The sequence below is a fragment of the Amblyomma americanum genome, chromosome 1 (assembly GCF_052857255.1).
Source record: "Amblyomma americanum isolate KBUSLIRL-KWMA chromosome 1, ASM5285725v1, whole genome shotgun sequence".
NCBI classification, from domain to species: Eukaryota; Metazoa; Arthropoda; class Arachnida; order Ixodida; family Ixodidae; genus Amblyomma; species Amblyomma americanum.
Window position 1 is genome coordinate 245,001,570 of NC_135497.1, and position 23,062 is coordinate 245,024,631.

Sequence of the window (23,062 nt, forward strand, 5' to 3'; positions counted from 1 at the left end):
AATGAATGGCCAGATGACTTTTCACGGTGTTATACACGTTGTTGTTGTCTTCTCCGAGGCGTTCGTTAAGGCATCTGCCAGTCTGGCCAATATATTGTTTGCCAGATGTCAGCGGAATGGCATACACAGCACCTTCTTGGCAAGCTACAACACAGTTCTCGTGATTAATGGTACATTCTTTCTCGACATAGGGTGACTTAGCTTTTTTACAAATCTTAACTAGCTTATCAGGTGCCGAGAAGACGACTCTAACATTTCCACGCTTGCCAATCTTTTTCAGCCTGTGTGCGAAACGGTGAATGTAGGGAACCACGGTAGTCTTTTCTTTTTCCTTGTTAACAGGATTAGCCGGTTTTTCTTTTTCTAACAAGCTTCGAAGGATGGATTCCGATATAGCGACGAGCAGTTGTTTGGGATACCCAGCCCTCAATAGACGTTGGGTTTGGAGGTCGAAACTGTTTTGTATTGAATGAAAGCAAGATTTACTTAGAGCACTGGTGAAGCAAGACATAGCTACGGGACGCTTTACCAGTTTTGTGTGACAGGAAGTGTAAGGAAGCAATGGCTTATTACTGCGCGGTTCGTACGACCAGCAACTGTGGCTCTGCTCAAAAGTGAGTTTTAGGTCAAGAAATCTGATGGCCAGATTTTAAGGCTCTTCACTAGTCAATTTTAGTGGAAAACAACACTGTTCAAAAATACCTTGGGTTTGTAAGAATACGGCATTGAAATCATGGACGTCGGTATCTAACAAGACTAGAAAATCGTCAACATAACGGAAACATTGCAGCACCTTGGACCCTCTTAACTTTTCTTTGAGAATTCTGTCCATTTTTGCTAGGTATAGGTCACTGTGCACAGGCGCTATACAAGAACCAAGGTCTTGAACCTGTGCTCAGTGACCTGTGCTCAGTGACCGATTCACTGACCTGTGCTCAGTGAATCGTATTTCCAGCCATTGAAATCGGCCTCCACGAACGAAGACGGAGTGGAATAAAGTCTCTAGGCGTCATATGGAGGTTCGGTCCTTCATCTTTCCTTACAGGTTAGTCTCAGGACTGTGTCATTTCCACCCAGGCAAATGCGCCTCCGATCTTAAATCCACGGTCATGTCTAAATTACTGGCTGCTGGCGAAATCTGAGAGGTATTGCTTTGCTCTTCCGGAGGCGCCGCGCTCTAATATGCGGAGGCTTGCAACTTCAGGGCGCTTGTGACACTGTGTTTTTGTTTTCGAAGGCAAAGTATTGGCTGCAGCCGCTGAAAGGAGCCTCTTTACGAAAGAGCTTAATGTTAATTAACCAAAAGGTGTTTTGAAAATCTTAGCAAATTGCCCCGATCTCATCTACTTCAATGCGGTTGAAATCAGTAATGAATTTTCACATCATATGCGCTCCTTCGGCTTACGTGAATTCACAATGCATCTGAAGCCCCTACATCCTCGAAAAGGAAGCACGCATGCATTTTGATAGGCAGCCAGGATATTGCTTCATCCTGTAAGTGTTCATTCTATATCGTGTATTGGCAGTTGTCAGAATATGTTATGTGAGGAGTGATTAAAAAAGAAACATATTTATTTGCCATTGCAAATGTCCAGAGTGGTTGGGAAGAAAAGTTCGCTGGAATCCAGTGATGGCAGAGCTTTTACGACCGTCAGGCTGTTTGCACAATCTTGTCATCTCCGCGGGATCAGTTTTGTGGAATGACTTCACCCGTAGCTTTCAGTGGTGGTGACCAGCGCTGGGATCGCAAGCAGTGGCTGCGTTGTGGACTTCCGTGATTTCACTCCTCTGCATGGAAAGGAAACAGGTAAATTGTGAAGCCATTGTTTGTCGAAAAAGCGAGTCGCAATTTCTCTTTCGGCACCGAACTTAGTCGAGCGGCTTTATTTGCGTGTTATGACCAGTTAACACCTCTGAATGTTAATTTCGAAACATTAGCTCCTTTCTAAATAAAAAAAATGAAAGTGCTGTAGAGGTTTATTGCAAGCAGCTCCTTAATCTCCTTTTTAATGTTTAAAAACAGTTTTTCGCTAGGTGTCCTATGTGCTAAGTTCTGCTAGCATAACTGATGTGTATGAAAAGTATTACTTATGGCTAACTCGGCCTCTGCATTGAAGGCGATGTACATCTCACAGAAAATTAGCTTAATTTATCTAAATTTCCAAGTTTAAGTATTTCATTTGTTACTGTGCCGGGTGCCTTTCGTTCAAACATGCTGTTCAGCACTGCACGTTACCTGTCATGAATGTCAAGGTACTACACAATTTTAGTTGTCTTATATGGAACTACCTGTGTGGACATTAATATGGCTTTCGAAGTTAGCTTGCGTTAGCCACCAAGACAAGAAGACAAAAAAAAGAGTTCCCTCAGCAAGGCGGAGAGCAATAATGAGCAAGATAATGCATTTACCGTAAAATGCTTTGCCATGGCTTTTTGCTGTAGAAGAAAAATAGACAAACACTGGGTGAGCTTGCTGATATGTCGCGCGCGCCGTTAGCTGTAGATTGCTAAAGTGTCCATATTATTATTATTTTTGCTGACAAGCTTTAATTGCCAGGGATATTGCAGTCAAATTTCTAAACCCACAGCCCAGATTCTAAAGCCAAGGAGACGCTCATTGGGTTCCTTTTTCGTCCTGAACTTCACGAAGCATTTTTTAATCATTATTTTTCCAATTGCAATGTTTCAAATTAAAGCCACCGGCTCAACACTTTATTTTAAAGAACATGCGTTGCAGTTCTCAGGCAACGAATTACATAGTGCGACATGTCATGTGTTTTAATTTCTTTCATCACGGCGACTGTTTACTTTCATTTATTAAGTATTTCCGCTCTAGTCGCCTTCTAATAATCAAGCAGGAACATGACAAGTGAGAAAAAATTTAATCATGATTATCTACCGGGGCACTTCATAAATGTGGGGTGGAATGATATAGATATGGAGTTAATATACACTTTCGCCATCCATTCCCTTATCCAGGGGCCGAACCCAAAACACTTTTCAAGAAACATGTTTACTTCTCCGTGCACTTCTGTCTACCCCAAAACCGTCCCGCATCTCTCTCTCTCCCCGTGTCTAAGCCTTGTGCGCATTTCACATATCCCTGTTATATGAATTGACTACTTTTGAAAGCGCGAGCGTCTGTTCGTGTGCTCTGGAGAGGCCAGTCGTCCAACATTGGATGACGTGGTTAATGTTACAGAGTGAACGGCTACTCACCAGGTCGTTTCCGACGCACAGCTTTCGGATGACGCATGCGCTGTCTTGGCAGCCGAGATTCCTGGCCGCGTTGTCGAAACTTCGGTTGGCCTGCAACAACCAAAATCAAGGAATTCAGCGTCTCTCTCAGACGTCATTAAAGCAAAAACCTGTGCTGAGTAATGCAGGCGTAACTTCACACAGCAAAATTAAGCGTAGGAAAGAAAATTTAATGTACGAACAACAGAAAAGTATTGAAACAATGAGTACGTTTTTGAGATAACGAATTATAAATATCACAAAAAAATTATTGACCTTAGGCGTGTTTTCTAGGTCTCCAAGTGCATATTTGCTCAATGTGCAGTCGCTTTTGTGAAATCATTTAAACTTTTACCGTGGAGCGCTGATGAACACGAACAGAGACCTTGGAGAACCAGCATACGCAGTAGATCTAGAGCCAGCGTATTTTTACTTTCGCACCAAGCGTTTTTTGGCACCTATATCTTTATAAGCTATTGATTCAATTGCGTGTGTTGCGTGAAAATGTTTGTTGTTTTTTTGTTGGTTTCGAGGCATATGATGTGAGATTTTTCAACGATTTATTCTGTAACCTTTTTTCACCAATAAATTTATATCCCATTTATCATTTGTGCCCATTGGCTGCGGCGTAATGCATATCGTTAATGTTTGCGCAGATACAAAAATGCTGTAAACAACATCAAGCGATGCCGTGGCGAAAACGCCTGACCACTTTTTTCGTCGTTTGCGGAAAAATGAGACGTAAAACAACTGTGCTGTTTCAAGCCACGAGGTAAGGGTGCGCTACAAATCGGGGTACCTTGCCGGCACTCACCGCATTTTCCCAATGTTTTCAGGCACTTATCTTATCCATGCCCCCTACTCCCGCTACTCTTTTTCGCCTGCCCTCCCTTACTGCACTCTGGTGGCAGAGAAATCGAAGGCATGCCTTACAGCGGCCGAGATGCAGCGCCGAATTCACTGGAGTTCGCTCTTGACCTGCACGTCGTTTTTATCTGCAAAAAAAATATATTCGGCAGAGCGTGTTATCACACATAAATCAACCCTTGTGGAGTCCATTTTGTGTGCTTTTCGGACACATCCGAATGCGTTCTTCAAATGACACAGTTTGTCATACGAAGCTCGTTTACGTGAGGTGGCTTTTTACTGCATGGTTTTTACGAAGCATCATTTTTCATGAAATCAAATTACTCTACGCACTGCATCCAGTACATCAGGTTAAGCTGCAAAAAGGGGAGAGGAACATGAAAAAGTCAGTTGCAAAATGCACTTTAGTTTAAATCTTTGCGTGAAAGAAACCGGATTTCAGACCAGTTTCGAAACCGATCGCGGCGGCTGCGTTTTTATGGAGGAAAAACGCTAAGGCGCCCGTGTGCTGTGCGATGTCAGTGCACGTTAAAGATCCCCATGTGGTCGAAATTATTCCGGAGCCCTCCACTACGGCACCTCTCTCTTCCTTTCTTCTTTCACTCCCTCCTTTATCCCTTCCCTTACGGTGCGGTTCAGGTGTCCAATGATATATGAGACAGATACTGCGCCATTTCCTTTCCCCCCAAAACCAATTATTAATATTATTAGACCAGGCTGTATGATATCACATACGGTATCGACTTGTCCTCTCAGGCAGTGCTTCTAGTTTACCTAGTATAAGATATATTTCTATAACGATACAGCCAGACAGCAGCACCACGGCGCATTACAGATGCCAGCTGTAGCAATCTAACTCAAGCAAAAGCCAAACAGTCATGGCCTCACCATCGGTCGCAGAACGCAGCGTATGTCTCGACCATACAAACTCACCGCAGAGCTCCAGATGGTGAGCATAGCTCAGGGCAGCGAAAGCAGCGAGCAGCACGCAGACCAAGAATGCCTTCATGGTTCATATCTGGCTCTTCGCAACGGATTCTGTGCCAAGTGAGAAAGTGCGAGTACTGATAAAGAACGGCCTGCTGAATTTTACACGCACAAGAACGTGGCCCCCGTTCTGTTGCAACCCTCTGTGGTTGAGAGCCAAAAAACAAGCGACGTGCGTGCAAACCTCTTTCGACTGTATTGAAAGCTCATGGCGTCAAAACAATCCGTTGCACCACCTGCGTGGTCTGTGACGCCGCCAGCGGTTTCCTTCGAGTCCTCTTGACGTGCAGCCAGTATGAATGAGCGCGCGCCGCACCGAAGAGCAGAAGGCGCACGTGAGAAAATCAAGGTTAACAACTCCTCGCCACAGACAACGCACACCGCCTGGTCTGCTGGTCTCGACGTTGGTTGCACTACTCCATGAAGCTATTTCACGCCGTTGCTTCCTTTCTTAACGAGATTTCTGCAGCATACGATTATGTTAGAGCTTTAGTTGTTGGCCTGCTGTCTGCTGGAGGTAACGCCGGTTAGAGGCCAAGTGGAAGGTGCGCGTGCACGACGGCAATGCCTATTCGCTTCTTATTTGCCCTTTTACTCGTGCTTCGTCGTTTCTGTTCTTCCTGCTAGTGGATTTCTAGGTATTTACATTGGCACCGCATCGTGAATGATTCTCTTGTTGATTACACATCTCGCGCATTCCTCACTACTTGTTGGCGGAATTATGACGTGAAAACAGTCTTGACTACGTGTAGGCCTGTATTGCCTCCACCCGTATCCGTATTTATTTGTGCCTGGTTTTTTATTGAAAATTTGTTAAGTAGCTCATGACTGAGTGACACTTATGAATGGGAGCGCCGACAGATGCTGGTTCTTCGCGCCTCTATGTTTTTTATTCTGTCGTGGACCCTACAATGTGTACCATCCACAGCTTAGAAACACACTACAAATGTGTTTAGTATCGCTCATTGTGATTGTGCTGTTTCGTAGATATCATTATGAAGAGTGCATTTTTGTCGTTACAGGTGTTTTTTTTTGCAGCCAACTTAATAAGCCTTCTACATTATTTTGTTTCCACTAATCAAGTTCTGGTGACATGCAAGAAGGGTAAGAGCGCTACAGAACAGGGGGCACGACGCTATTAAATTAGTGCTGAAAAGCGGGAAGGAAACTCTTGTTAATGATAACTATTGGAAATTACGAACAGAATATCGGCTTGAGCAGAATGTGTAACAAGGAGAAAAGATAACTCATGGTGTGATTTGAACAAAAGTATTTCTATGACAATGAAAAGTATCGGAGTATGATAGAATATGGTGGGGACAGGAGATTTTGAAATTGGCTGAAATGTAGGATCCCTAGAGATAGCTTACGGCTGCGCTAATTAGGGACCATCGGCAATAGCCTTTCCTGCTGTCAACTTAAGCTAGATGCTTGCAGAAAATGATTATTATGACAATGAAGCTTTAAACGGGTGTTGTCAGTTATTTGACGAAAATAACGCGACATTTTCATTGAGTATCAGTAGCCTGATTCCCGTAGAATGGATTTCTAGTGCATTTATAGAGGAGCTAACTCTTGGTACAAAAGGGCAAGTTGGAACAGTTTAGTCTGCTGGAAGCGCAACTATTGATTGCGGTATCACGAAAGTAAACATAAAAAGGGGCTTGAAGTCGTATCAACTTTTTCGCGAGCTATGAACGGGTTTTAGTGAAACGTATGCAGTGAATGCACTAAAGGGAAGGCGCAGTATAATCTCAGAATACTTTGCTGAGGTGCAACTCTGCAATTGAATACTTCCCTGCTGAAAACCACATATAAATTTGCACAGCCCACCACGTAAACAGTTTCTTGGTGCGAATCCAGCACTTACTCGTGTTCGGTCTTTCCCGCTTCGTTCCGCATTTATAATTGCGCAGCCAGCCCCTCTTTTGCGCTCAACGAAGATTTGATTCACAACACTCTTTTTAGGACTCCTGAGGTAAGATTGGTTTAAATGGCTTCCGGTGTCATTATAGATATCATTTTATTGGTTGTAGCGATTATGTAGCCACAGAGGTCATACACAATACAGACGCCTACTCCGCTCCTGTTGGCTACCGTGTTGGACCGTGCAACACCGATGGCAAATAACCAGCCCATCTTTTCTATGAAGACATATTTTAATTAACACGGCTTTGCCTGACGCACCTCAGATGCCAGGCAGACGCTCTTAATTGCGTGAATTACATTGTCCGTAGTCTGTGTCGTTACAAAAGTATCGACAATAAATTTTTGGTTGTGTGATTTCTTCTGTGTGATGATGGGTAACACATTAGTATACATGGCTCACGAGTTAGTATTCGGCAACGAGCGATTAATAATTTATTTCTGATTTCTTTTTCCCTTGCTCTTTCGATTTCGCTTACAACTGATCAAGGACGAATTTTACGCGACAGTCCAGTATAAGTCACGTGAGACATGAAGAAACCCGCGATATAATCGCTTCTTCGCAATCTTAATTCACTGCAACGCCTAAGCAAGCCTGCCTGATGAGCCGAAATGACAAAGAATGAAGAAGCAGCATTTAGAAAGCAGCATTTAGAAGCAGCATTTAGGAAGCAGCATTTAGGAAGCCGCAGATAGGTTTTTCCTATCGCACGTAACTAGTACTGAACTGGGACGTCAAAGCCATCGTTCAGCTGTAGAAAACAAAGAGCACGAGAAAAAATTCCATTCTATATTATTTATGGATGAAAGGTGAATACCTCTTGGGAGTCACAGTATACAGATGTCTTTCCCATGATCGCAAAAAAAATATCATGCAATAAAACTTTTTTGTCTGCATTCCTTCAAGTATACGGCAAATATATGACAGCTGTTCTTATCAGCGTTCTTTGCAACTAATGACTCAAGCGAAATAGCTGCTTTCATTGGGTAATTTCGCCAAATACTTTGAAGTAACATTTAAAGAAGCGTATTTTTGTTAAAAGTTTACATCAAAGATTTCACTGAATACAACCTCAGCAAAGTTGAAGGCGTATGTAATATAGTTTCTCGCAATGATCTCATTCGGCACGTTGCAAAAGAGCATACTTGCATCAGTGTCTGAGGTTTGCACACAGAAGGGTAATATGCCTTAATATGTAGGCTAACCAACCTAAACGTTTTATACTTAAGGCAACTCTCGTGGCTTTTATTTTAATAATGGATATTATCCAGAACCAAACGTGCATGTAAGCGTTGCGGTTTGAATGGCGTGAATTGTGCAGAAAGAATTATTCTTATTCCACAAATTTTGGAGATGAGACAAGTGATACGTAAGCTCCCCTGTTCTTCCACTTGAAAAAATTTTTATTGTCAAGAATTTCAGATTGTCCGGTCAAGTCTGAAAAATCGCCTTAACGCGCTTTAGGGAGAACTAATAATTCACCAGAAAATGCAAATTTAGGCCCCCAGTTACACCCACCTCTCTACTTCTTCTCTTAGAGCTGGGAACTTTTATTTCATTGTTAGAAGAAACTGCGCTGTCTTTCATTGAACACACTGCAGCGGATCTTAACCCCGTGGTTCATGGGATGAGAAAGTAAAGGACGACGTGCCAACAGCGTGCTGAAAAACTGACGTTGGCACCAGTTTCTCCGTGTATTCCAGGAAGAGAGTGTAGCGATTGGCCTCTGACATTTTCGATAATGATAACGTAAAATTATTAAGTGCCTTAAGTGACGGCGGAGAAGAATTAACGAATTTTCTTCGTTCGGAGGTATACTTTAGACTTCAGCTTCACACTTATTTCTTGCTTTTCTTATTCGCACCCGAATAATGAGAGAGTAGAATTTTTTTCCTCACTATCTCTGGCATAAAACGAGATGACGAAGCGTAGCTTTGTCATATATCTGCGGCGCTCTCAGCTTAGAGACGATATAATTACTGGAATATTTTTCATTCACTCTAGGAGACAGGAAGAATATACAACTGGGCGTAGCTTGCATCAAGTTCGTCCTAAATGCACTAATTCAAACCAAAATAAAAAATCCAACCTGCAAAGGAACAGGCTGCAACCAGGCTTTCAGAGTATTCCAGGTAGAGAGCGTTGGACTTGGCTTCTGAAGATCTTGATGATAGCGTAAAGTTACGAAATGCATTTAGCGACAGTGTTAACGAATAAGCCTCGCTTGGAGGTGTACCTAATTCAGACTTCACCCTTATTTGTTGTTTCTCCAATTCACACTCGAATGTCAATATCCATCACTCCATATATATTTTTTCTCACTCTGTCCCGCTCAAAACAGGACGATGAAGGGATACTTTGTCAGATTGGCGACGCTCTGAACTTTGCGACAGGAGGAAGGAGAGACGCCTGGGCTTAACCTGCATCAAGCTCGCCCTAAGTGCACTAATTCAAAGCGACCGCTAGGTGGCACAAGCCGAGGGCTTAGCGGTGCGGTATTACTGATCTCTTCCGAGAAGCATCGACTCGGCGCTTGACGGTAATTTTAACTATAGTTAAAAGAAGAAATCTGAAGAAAAAAATGTTGATATGAACACAGCGAGCCTCGTTTGGGCCGTATGTTACCGCGGGTAAGCCATAGCGTACTTTGCTTCGTTCGAGTCATTTGAACAACCACGGGTATTGGGCGCTCTAATTACCACTTGTAAGCTGCACTGACAGCCCCATCAAAAAGTTAGCCGACGATGTTGAAGCATATTTTTCTTCTGGGTAATTCTTTCGTTTCCTTGCCTTCACATCTGAATTCTCGTTGGCGTTTGATATGACGGTAATGTGCTACTTCAAAAAGCGCATTTAATGAATACCATTCATCCAAGGTGAGTAGAGGTGTAGATGAACTTGAATAAAACTGTCTGCTCGTAGGTGCATTTTCTCCGAAACGGTTATATCTATTTGTCTATAGTCCAAATTAGAACGTTTCCTCCTTACCAAGCAGCACAGGCAATCGGCCCACGATTAGAAGCGTATTTTCAAAGGCCGGAACAACAAAGGCCCAGAGTGATGCCATCTATTTCCAATATATGGCCGATTATATGTGCTGCTTGGGTATGAAAGTCGCTTTCACAATTTCGCAGATATATCTTTTAAGCAACGACCACGCGAGAAAAAAAAACGTTGCACGAACTGCCGACGTTTCGGCTCAAGGGAGGCATTCCGGCTAAATGGCCATGCATCTTTTCTCAATTTGCCCCCAATGCCACTACATTAAATCGACAGTGTAGGGCCTTGCCAGTGTAAATGCTCAATGTGGCCGCAATTCAACCTTGGTTACCTTTTTTATTGCACGAATTTCGCGCCAGAACGGCAGTGCTTTCTGTTTACGAATGACGTCTCTTCATTAAACTCCATGAACGTTCTTCTGGAAGTGGTTTTTCTGAGATGCGAAACTCACCTCTGTGTTGGCTCTTTATTTATTCTGCTGTACAAGCTCATGGCAACACCGATATGTGAAGGCAACAACTCTTCACAAGAGAGTTATTTATGAGATAACAGTTAGCGCCCTCTAAATGACATCCTGGAATTCATTAAAGGCGCACTGTGCCTTGCGGGAATACTTCGTAGTTTAATCCCCTGAGCTTGCGCAATAGTTTATGCCAGCCGGAAAAGCGAATTAAGTTTTTTCTACCGACCTCAGAGGCCGATGGGCATGCGTACCAGAAAACGTATGCCTGGTTCACAAAACCATCGCCTTGTGGAGTATATTTCACCAACGGGCGCCGTTTTGTTGTTGACATTTGATTCTTTGTCGAGCATCTTGACAATCGACATCTCTTAAGGAATTGGGCGTTGCCTGGACGGAGACAATACATACATTTTGCATAGCGCAACCTGCATCCCAGTACCCTGGTCCACTTACGCGGATCCCTGCAGGGGGGCGTCTGCAGCTTGCAGGCGTTGGTGAGTGGCGACACCACGGGTTCCCGAGCATCCGCAGGGACATCCCCGCAGGGGGATGATGGTGAGCAGTGCATCACCACGGACCCCAGCACTCCTGATTCGCCGTGGGTGGCATCGCCATGTCCGGGGAAAAGGGGATCCTGGTGGTTGAGCCGATGCTGAGCGTTTGGACCTTTAAGGCCTCTCGGCGGAGGCAACACATCACTTTGGCCCCAGCTTCTTGTAGACGGCACCCCCGGCCTGACCCGACCGGGGGAAATCGGCAGTCGCCTTTTTCTGTCCTCCCCTCCATCTTTCACTCTCCTAACATATTTCTTAGCTTCCTTCTCGGTTTTTCTCTTTTTATAGGCGGCGAGGGTTAACCTTGTGTGGCCAATCACCCTGAGTTGCATCATATTTGGTAATAGCAGTGGTGTACAGCTGGCGTGGGCAGGGCTTGTTTTAAAGTTCCTGTCCCGTCCCCTTGTTGGGCTCCGTTGTGGGTGGCTGGCACCATGGCCGAAGAACAAAATTTTTTATGTTCTCCTCCCTGCTTACTAATGATCGCCCTCTGAAAAGGGGGCGGACCGATGTCATATCTCAGTTTTTCAACAAAAAGAAGACTTTTCCTAAGTACCACATCGTCCACAGTAAAGAAACAGAAAAGCCAGTCAGAAAAATATCCCCGTTCCTTGTTTCAAGAGTTCTTACAGATTCCTTGGGCCCTCAGTACAAAGTCACAAATTTGGCTAGTGGTGACCTCCTGCTCGAACTGCTCAACATTACTCAGATATCAAAGCTTGCAAACATTGAAACTTTTAGCGACATTCCTGTCTCTGCCACACCACACAGATTATTGAACAGAGTACGTGGTGTCATCTCAGACAATGACTTTCTGCACCTAACCGAGGAAGAGATGCTTGAAGGACTACCTCCGCAAAATGTAACCATTGTCCATAGAATTACAATCCTCGAAGGCAACAATGAAATTCGAACAAAACACCTGGTCCTGACGTTCGCCTCTTGCACCCTACGCGAGTCAATCGAGGTAGACTATGCAAAAATCTACGTTCGCCCATATATACCCAAACCTAGACGCTGTTTCAAATGCCAGAAGTTCGGTCACGGATCACAAAGCTGCCGCGGCCATAACACCTGTGCTAAATGTGCCTCAAATCACCACCAGTCAGACGACTGCGATGCCGCGCCACGCAGTACAAACTGCGAAGGCGACCGCGCTGCTTAGTCAAGGTCTTGTCCTGCCTGGAAGAAAGAAAAGGAAATAATTACAATAAAGACAAAAGACAATATCACATTTAAAGAGGCAAGAAGGCGTTATGCGATGTCACACGGCACTTTCTCCATCACTCCTCACAAAAACTTCGCCGATGTGGTGCGCGGGCGCGGCGCATCACCGCGGCCTTCGGCACCTGCCACGCTCACACTAAGTGAGGTTGAGGCAGGGCCATCCGCGCCCCTGGCAGATGCAGCGAAAGCTGCTATTCCACCCCCGCAAACGGGCCCGCCGGCCACCAAGTCGGCAGGCCGCAAGGCTTCCCCCTTCGGGAGAAGTCCACCACCCCTTGCCCGTGGGTTCCCCGGGGAACTCCAGCGCCTCCACTGAGGCGATAGATTCAACTCAGAGCTCGCCTCGGCCGCAACGGCGGCGGGGCTCCCTTGACCGAAAAAAAGAAAAAATAATGATAACAGGCCCTCAAAAAGGAGGGACCTGAGGTTCAGAATACATCCCCTTAAAAATTTATAATGGCGTTTCTGATCCACTAGAACTGCCGTGGAATTTTAAATAACTATGGTGATGCAACAGATCTCTTACATTCTCTGTCTCTTGTGGCACTGTGCCTTCAGGAGACCAATTTGGGACCTTTACACAAAAATATTTTTAAAAAGTATAAAGTCTTTTGCCATGACCGTGAGAAGGTGAACAGGCTCTCGAGGCGTTGCTGTTGTATTTCAGAGCGGTGTTGCAACGCATGAAATCAAGCTCCAGACGAATTATGAAGCCGTCGCAGTCACTGTCATTGGCTTTAAAACAATTACCATATGCACAGTGTATCTTCAACCACACCTCACAGTAACACTTCATGACCTAGAAGTACTTTTTAATGAGTTACCGGAGCCATATCTGGCAGTCGGAGATTTTAATGCGCACACCCCATTTTTGGGGAGTGAACAGACAGACAGTAGAGGTCGGGTTTTAGAAGATTTTATTCTGTGCAACAACGTCTGCTTGCTCAATATAGGCAAACCCACATATTGCTCTTCATCCTCAGGTAAGATGAGTTGCATAGACTTATCTTTTAGCTCTCCACCCGTTTTTACAAATTTTAAGTGGAATTTTCTTGATAACCCTTACGGAAGGATCACTTTCCAGTAATAATTAACTTTCCATCACCACCACCAATCATTCCAACTAAACCACGCCGTTGGAAACTGCACTTAGCGGACTGGCCACTATTTCAAGAAAAGGCCTGTCTGGAGAAAATATTTTCGGATGATCTTAGCATTGAGGAAATAAATGAAATTTTTACAGCATGTATAATTGCGGCTGCATGTCTACCTATTCCGCAGTCGTCAGGAGTAGTACGCCGAAACCACAAGGTTTGTTATAACCAAGAATGCAGAGAAGCGAAAAAGAATCAAAACAAAGCCCATGTAACTTTCCCAAGATAACCCACACACAACAAAATCATAAATTTCAAAAATTCGAGAGCAAAAGCACGACATATCCATCGTAATGCTGAAAAAACTACGTGAAAAAACTACGTATCGTCAATAAATATTTCAGGTACACCAAAACAAATGTGGGAACAAGTCCGCAAACTTAATGGCAGCTTTTCTCTCCTCACAATTCCTTTCCTAACATCTCCGGATAGACAAACAAGCATTAGCGAACAGGCCGACAAACTAGGGGAACACTTCGCCTAAGTTTTGAGCTCCTCGTACTACACACAATCACTTTAAAATACAAGAACACAACTGAAAAACAACGAGTGCCGACCAGTGGCAGTGCAAATGAACATTACAATAAATAATTACACTACAAGAAATCCGTACAGTACTTTCGGCCGGCAAGCAGACGGCACAAGGCCCAGATGAAATTCATTATGAAATGCTTGCACACCTCTCCGAAGATGCTGTAGAAGCTCTTCAGAAATTCTTCAGTAAAATATGGCAGTCTGCAAAAATGCCAGAGGCGTGGAAAAACGCATTGGTTGTGCCATTCCTGAAATCTGGAAAACCTCCAACATCGGCTGGTAGTTACAGGCCAATAGCCATTACGAGTCGTCTTGCTAAAAGTTTTGAAAGTGTGCTAAACATTAGCTTAAGGTTCATCCTAGAATCGCGAAAACTTCTTGATATCCACCAATGTGGATTTTAAAAAGCATGCTGTTCAAACGATCATCTCGTACGTCTTGAAAACACAGTCCGTGAAGCATTCATACACAAACAGCATTGTCTGGCAATATTTTTTTACTTGGAAAAAGCTTGCGATACGAACTGGAGGTTTGGGATTCTTCGTAGCCTCGCGGATCTCGGTATCCGCGGCAGGATGCTAAACTGTCTAAAAGATTTCCTCTCTGACCGTTCCTTTCGTGTACGTCTAGGTTGCATGCTTTCGAAAAAATTCATCCAAGAAAATGGCGTTCCGCAGGGCTGTGTCTAAGTACCACACTCTTTATTGTAAAAATGAACTGAATATGGCAGATAATTCCAAAGTCCAGTATGTATTCCGTATATGTTGACGACCTTCAAATTTCATGCACATCTTCCAGTTTATCAACATGCGAAAGACAGATACAGCTTACACTGAACAAAGTAGCGACTTGAGTAGAGAAATATAGATTTAAGTTCTCTCCACAAAAACCAGTTTCCGTCCTTTTCTCGCTTAAAAGAGGCGTGCAGATTGATCCCAGCCTGCACTTCAATGAAACTGTTCCACAAGTAAAACAAGAGCATCAATTCCCAGGCATAACTTTTGACAGAAAGCTCACATTCCTACCCCACATAAACACCCTTAAAAAGAGAGCTTCCCGATCGCTAAATATACTGAAGATACTCTCACGGAAACATGGGGGGTCCGATAGTTTATGCCTTTTACAGATCTACCGCTCCGTAGTATGGTCCACTTTGGACTATGAATGCTTTGTGTATGGGTCTGCAAGACCATCATACCTCAAAAAACGATCATATACAAGACGTTGGTCTCCGTTTATCAACCGGTGCATACAGAACATCCCCAATAAACAGTGTATATGTAGAAGCAAATTAACCATCTCTTGCAAACAGAAGAGCAATGCCTACCTGTGTGTATGTACTAAAATTAAGATCCTTACCAAAGCACCTTTGTTACTCCATAGTTACCAAGTGCACATCTAGACGACTGTTAAATAATCAACCACAATCAATCAGACCTTTGTTATTACGCTTTGAAGATGCATGTCGTGAACTGGGAATACTAGATGCTCTACCTAAAATTGCCCCGATACACGATCCATTGCCACCATGGTACTGCCTTCCCACTGCATGTGACTTCACGCTAATACAGTTTCGTAAAAAAACAAACACCACATAAACACCTACTACAAGAATACTTGGCTTTGAAAGAGAAATATTGAAGCTACATGGAATTTTACACAGACGGCTCTAAAACAGCGATGCACATCGGAAGTGCCGTAGAAAGGGGAAATGGGAAAAAATAGTAAGGATACAAAATTATGTATCATTTTTTACTGCCGAATTCTATGCAGTCTGTATGGCTGTGAACAAAATAATACATGTGAACATCGAAAACAGAATAATATACACCGATTTTCTGAGCCTAGTCACAGCGCTGCAGTCAAGAAATGCAATTGAACCCTTAGTGGGCATCATCATACACAACATAGAAAATTTCACAACACAAGGGCATGCGATAAGGTTCTGCTGGGTCCCGAGCCACGTCACAATAGAGGGTAACGACAGACCTGACGCAGCAGCAGTACGAGCTCAAAATGGTGACATAAAAAAATGTGCGCATACCTTTTAAAGACTGCATGAAGTTGATACATAACACATTAAAGAACAAATGGCAGAAAGATTGGGATAACGAACTCAACAACAAACTACACTTCATAAAGCGCAGGTTGGGGCAATGCAAGTCATGCAGACACCAGGAACGTTTCACTGAAGTAACATTATGTCCTCTTAGCATAGGACACACACACCTGACACACAACTACTTACTTACAAAAGAAGACAAACCTGTTTGAGAAAGATGCAGAGACGAGCTCGCACTAAACCATATCTTATTCGCGTGTTCAAACCTAGAAAAACTAAGAAAAAAGTATTTTAATCAATTTTATAATCAGTGCATTCCATTTCACGCAGCACTACTCTTGAGCGATAATGCAATTGTTGACATTTCTTATGTTTTTAACTTTTTACGAGAGGTTGGTTGTCTTAATGAACTGTAAATGCCTCACTTTTATGTGATACACTTCAGCCACTTTCTCATTCCTGAGAAGAATGCTGAGGTGTATATTTCATTGGTTGCGGGCCTCGACATCCTTCCTTTGCAAAGGATGGCCGCCGAGGTTATCTGACCTTTTTTAAAGCTTTTACCATTGGCCGTTTCGAAAAATTCTACCGTTTACCTTCACTAGATGGTGAAAAATAACATTTTAGGTCCTTTACACCACCGTTTCATTTCTTTCATATAAAATCCGGCACAGGACAATTTTCTATACCTTGCGTTTGGCGCATGATAACCTTAGCCGCCTATGTGCCATAAAACTCAACACAACAACAACAACACTTACGCGGGGACCAAGCTGAGCCTGCGCAGTGGCAGGTGTGCGGGCCTCAGGGTCGTATGCGCATGCGTAGATAGCTCCTGCAGTAGTGGAGCGCGGTCGCGGGTCGAACATATCACGCAATGCTAAAACTGTCTCATGCTTTCCAACATAGCTGGCGGGTCACGGCTTGTGGAAGAAGCGAAAATGAGTAAAACGTGTCGTTCATTCAAGCTTAGTTCAGTTTTAAACAAAAATGTGACGGAAAGGAGTGTCCAGCAGCAGTTTAGTGGTCGGAATCAACATATATAGAAATTATAAATTGGGGAGTTAATATCTTAAAGCGGCCAATGCGCTACTGTGAAAGCCGCTATAAACAATAAAAAGTTGCACTCTTAACATCATGCTTACGCCGAGTTTTATGTTTGATGCGCGAACAAATCAGGCCTGCACTACGCTTTGAACACCATTTCGACCAGGAACAGGAGTAATGTCTTTCAAATAGAAGCATATGTCGAGACCGTCGCGCTGTCTTACTGCCGTCATTCGTCAAGATAAGCTCCAGGAACGCAAACGACGAGATCATAATCTTCTAAGCACGCGTTGTGCTTTTTCCATGAAGCGTGTACTATCAGGCACAAAATAATAGACCCCCCTCCCTTGCCCCCTATTTCCAACGTTCTGGAAAAGGCAAGATATTCGGAAGATGGCTAATCGTTCACACGACTATGACTTCATTGTGATCGGTCGTCGACGCTGGGGGTAGAGACGCATTTTAGGTTAACTGTAATTTTATAGGTCAAGCGTTCAGGCTTCCCCTTCAATGGACAATCCGAGTGCGGAAGCGGCGTGTCGTGAAAATGCGGATTGGTCGAATGGGCTGTGACGTCACTCGTGGAGCGGCGGGTATGAGAAGTGGTTAAAAGTTCACATAAATTTCGAATATAAGGTTGAAACATGACTAAATCGGCATTATGACATGTAAAACTGTAAAATGAAGTAAATGCACTGAAGAGAAGCCGGGTTCAGATGAGAATCGAACTTGTTTTCTTGGATCCGGACTTAGAAATGCTACCCCTGGGCCACAGAGGCACATTCGTTCAACTTAATTAAAGAAGGGTCTTGTGTGACTCTTCGGACAATGTCCGCGTCTGCAAAGTAACATGAAAACGTCCCAGACTACTGAGGGGGGGGGGGGGGGGGGGGCATTCTTCAGAGGACGCGTTCGTGAAAACAGAATACCGGGAATTGCCGAGTAAAAAAGCCCTGCCGAGAAGCTTGGACTCTCTTTCAGTGTGATCACTTAGCGGTTGTAAGTCAGAGTTGTTTCTAATTGGTCGGATTTAGACGTACGCGTTTACAGCGCCAAAAAAAAAAGGAAGGACATTAATTACCAGCTGGGCTGCGCTTAATAGAACCATGGGAGAGACATTCAGTTCCGCCATGTTCCTTCCCATCGCTTGTATACGACAGTCAGATCATATTTTTGCAACCGAAGATTCCAGCGAGAAAATCGCCCTGAAGGTTCTTCAGGTTCGTCAGCAAAATGGAGTGGACAGTGACTGTCTACAACTCAAAATTGGAGCACCTGATGGGCCTCTCAACGCACATGTGCCCTAACACGGCCAACTGCGGCTCTTCTCAGAATGGGTTTCGGGCCATTAGGGAGCACGGTCACGTGTCCCTGTGTGCAAAACGCAGCCACCGAGCACCTGTCCATTCTGGCCGGGCATTTATCCCCCCAAAGAGGAAAGCGCCATCCCCGCATAATGCAAAGAAGCTGCCTTCAACATTTTTCCTCGAACCACTGCCGCTTACCATCTCCTTCGCATGCTCTCTCACGATGCGATGCCACTAACTTTCGACAAGCTCAAACGTACTCCTGACCTTGCGACATGTTCAACGATCGCTTCCAAACCGGAGAGAGATTCACAGACAATGAACACATGCACAGAAGTGTTCTAAGGCCACCATATTTTCTCCCCAATGCCATTCTACCTCCTCACGTGCCTCATGTAAGGCGGCGTTGAACGGCTCCACTCTTAGAACTACAAGGCGTTCTGCGACCCTGTCTGGCTGTACATACCCATGGCGTCATACATAATCCCCCATTTGAAGCAATGACATGGGGCTAAAGGCTCACCTTGTACGCCCAGGCAAAAACACGGCCCATTTTTCTGTCTGTCTCAAAAAGGACAACCATAAAAATAAGATCGGAATTTCGTAACTTTCCCCACAACACTTAGACTTGTTCTGCGCGACGAAATACTTGCCCTCGCATTGAGATAAGGTGTGTCTTCCAAAATAGAAAGTGTGATTTATATTATCCTGCAGCTCAATAAAGACCGCGTGGAGGCCGATATCTATATTCGTGCCGTAACGTCAGTCTCTGTCGAACTCCTCGGGGACTAAGCGTCCGAGTATATTAGTTCGTTCGTGGTTTTGACTCTTGCGGAGGGCATTAATTGTATCTGCACGCCTCTCTGGCTTCGTCCGGCTGGGTGGAGTGTTCGGCTAACATCAAGAAATATTTTGTGAAAGGCTGTTAATAGTCGCCGACACTCAGAAAACGGCTCTCAGATCGTTTATGAATCTGGGTAAGTATCGATAGAGCTCACAATGTGTCCTAGAAATTTCAGCCCTTGAAGCATTTTGACAACATGCTTAAAATATGAAGCAATGAATCCAGGTATCCGCTTCATTGAAGTACACGATCTTAATTTAGTGTACATGCGTACATAAACATTAAATGTATACATAATACTATGTTCAAGTGTGCGTACGTGCGTGGGTGGTTCGCGATTCTGGCATATCCTGACATAACGGTATCAAGCTATTTTATTACCGAAAGGTGTGTTTACGCGTTAGGTGAACACAGGACGCATAGCATATACGATGAGTATTCGATAGGGCAATGAAAAATCAAAGATAAGCCCCGTACGAAGAAGCAGTGCTTCAAAAGGACAGACTTTACTCCGCATACGGGCTCATCATAGAGCAGAGCGTGTGTTATGTCTCTTTGGAGTGTTGCCTCAAATAAATATCAACTCAACATTTCCACAGCCTTCATAAACGAAAACAAATACTCCAAAGCCATCTGGAAAAGGGATGTCGTCTGGGATGCGGCTCCTATAGTTGCAAAACGCGGCGTTATATTCAGTTGCGGGATATAGATCTTTGTAATTATAGCTCATTGGGCGTCGCCACCTCGCTCTTTCTGCACTAATGATTGAAGCCCGCGCTAGCGTGGTGGAAACGCCAGCGGAACCGGTTTTTCGACAGCTCACATGGGGGGCGTTTCCATATCCTCCCCGCCAAATGCAAAAGATCTACATAAATCCTAAAAAATATTCGTGAAGCGTGCCGTCACAAATCCACGAGAAATGAACGCTCCAACTAAATGAAGCGAAACCACTTTTTCTTTTTTTATTGTTTTGATGATTGTTTTTGCTCTAGATACACGTGCATCAGACTTAAGTTGTATTCATGCCCAACTAAATATCTCAAGGAACTTGTTCGATCACACTCCGCTTGCTTTCCTTACAATATACGGGGAAGCGTAAATCCACCTGTCGAAAAAAATGTCACCACTTGTATCAAAATGTTATGAAGCCACGGAATATGCGAAGTTTACGTTATTTTCTCTCTCTCTCTGCAATTCATTTTATCTATAGCTTAATCAGAGTAGTTGTATTCCACAAAGTGTTCTGTCGACTTACATTTTCCTGTTGCGTCAATGGGACAATTCTTCGCCGTGATTTCTTGAACAAAAACGGCCGCCACCGTCAGGAAGACGTTGAAGTAGCGAAGGTTAGCTGTTTGGTTTACTAGATGAAGAAAACGAAGAAGAACGCGCCGCTCGTCTCGAGAAACGGAATGTAATAAATACCCTTTAAACAGGGTGCGTTGCCACCATGCTTGGCTACGCGTGCACGCACGCCGCCCAGCGGAACGATCGCCGCCTAGCGCCATCTACCAGAAAAATTACGATCCACGCCTACAAATTGTCGAGTTGCACCCCCTGAAGATACGTCCCAAATGGAATTTGCTTCGTTTGGGGAGTCACGGTGGGTCTGAAATTCGGCTTGCGGTGCGATATAGTAACGCTTCAATTAGTAATTGTATGCATACAATATTTACCTATTAAATTATTGTGGTTTTATTATAGGCCACAACTGATATGATTTTATTAGCCTACAAAATTCGGTACTCAACAATTCCCGGATGGGTGCCCGTTGTTGTCGGAGTATATATAGCGGAAGGAATGCATACACGCATAGCGGTCCCGTAACGGGACAGTTTTGCTACCAGTTTCAGGATATTTTTTGGTAATGGGGGGCCGGAAAGAGATGAGGGGGCACAACCAATTGTAATGGCCGCCATTTTAAATTCTAGAAACCGAAACTATGCCGCCATTTCGTCCCCTGACATCATACTCACATAGTTCCCCCTGTATCAACCATATCGGACCGTGACGTCATCATTGGCACGCGGCAGGTGGTTGTTTCTACATTGCTATTGCAGTTGGCGCTACAAGTCTCAATGCGAGTCGAGGTGTTTTCTAATTGCAGCCACAGATGGCGCTTTGCTCTCAGGGAGGTAGGAGATCTCACGAAATCTCGAAACGTGATGAGTAGTTGCTGCCACAGATGGCGCTGTGATCAAAGGTGGTAACAGACCCCACGACATCTCGAAATGTGATGATTAAGAGCTAACGCGCTTAAATTGAAACAAGCATTCAGGTTAGCTTTGCCAGCATACAGCTCTTTCTTAAGTAGTAGCGTGCTCAGTAAACATGAGTTGCACGAGATTGTCGAAAGGGCATTTATATCACAAATCATTTATGCTTTCGGTATTTCCACCAAAGAAAACTGATTAAGCTTTAAACCAATACTGACATTTGCCTACAAAGAACTTGATGTTTCGACACACAATAGCATTTCCTCAAGAACACTTCAGCAGACTGCCTTAGCACCCTAAAGAAGAACGCCGCAGCACAACTTAAAGCTTAACACCGCTTCCAGATAACTTCTCGCAAATGTGATGTCTTAAGGAAAACATCCGGTTACGCCACCTCGCCCTTCCTACCACTCTCTTACTCCTGACACACATGACACCGTCTACGTCAGGTCTGCGGTCGCTATCCTTCATATACATGGGCCAGGAGTGGGATCTGTCACGCCGTGAAACCCCAGCTTGTCACCTCGAGAATGCGCCTATATAATTCCAAAGCTACGGCTTCGTCTCTATTCACCACCAACAGGAAGTCTGTCATAACAGTAGCGTTTCTGACTCCACAGCAGCTAAAACACAAGTGGTCACCGAATCCATCCTTAAACATCTTCACCAGAATAACACCATCACTGTGCGCGCGACAGCCAACGATTCTGGTGCAGCTAGGTTTTCAGTTGTGCATGGACATCTCGAGGGTGCCCTTTGTGACTTTGTTACCTTTGCACCGTGGAGATATACATGCACAACTGAAAACCTACCTGCAAAAGAATCTCACTTACACATCCTCCGGGAACGGGTTCCTGGTCATCAAGGCAAAAAGAGGAACAAGAGGCTCATGCCGTTGCCCGTGACATGCCTCCGAGCAACTTATTCCCTTGGCCTGGACATTACAACCCGAAAGAAAAGCGGGCCATACACTGCAGTCACAGAAGACAGTGACTAAAATGACTGCATACTTACAGCAGCCTAATTCTTCAATTTTTCGCCAACCTCACACGCCGCGAGTCTACTTACGTGTAGAGCAAGCGCTAACTTCATATCTTGGCACCTCTGCAGCCACAACATCCCGAGCCGCCTTAGCCACACCCACTGTCACGTATTTCTCTCCCCTCCCCGTTTCCTATTCCTAGAAAAGCTGGGCCATTCCACCTTCTGATCTCCACCCAGCTTAGCCCAGTCCACATTTACTTCGCAAAACGAACGTGGAACGTACCTCTGATGAAACTTTGCTTTGAATTCTGTAGGAATAAATTGTCATAAAAAGAAGTCCCCTGCGACGAACGACCACCAGATATGGGTAGGTTGCACTTTTTTGTATCTCAGAGACAGAGTGTTTTCTGCCTGGTGCGTACGTTAATATGTTTCTGCGGACGAGTACGCGTCGGATAATTTGTATGATGGAGGTTAGCTCGCATACTCTATGATACAGAGTTGCTTGGAAATTATATCTGCTCGACCTGATCACAACTTTCAGATATACAAAACAGTACTATGAAACCGTCTACAAGGGCGGTGATGTCAGTGGTGCGTCTTGTATATTGGAAATATCCGGCTTCACAGCTAATGGGAACGACAGAAAATG

General features: G+C 44.3%; 1 pseudogene; it reads right to left on the bottom strand.

Moving 5' to 3' along the window:
• Positions 1–1,588: 1,588 nt before the first annotated feature.
• LOC144096238 (antimicrobial peptide microplusin-like) lies at positions 1,589–5,328 on the bottom strand (annotated as a pseudogene).
• Positions 5,329–23,062: the final 17,734 nt, after the last annotated feature.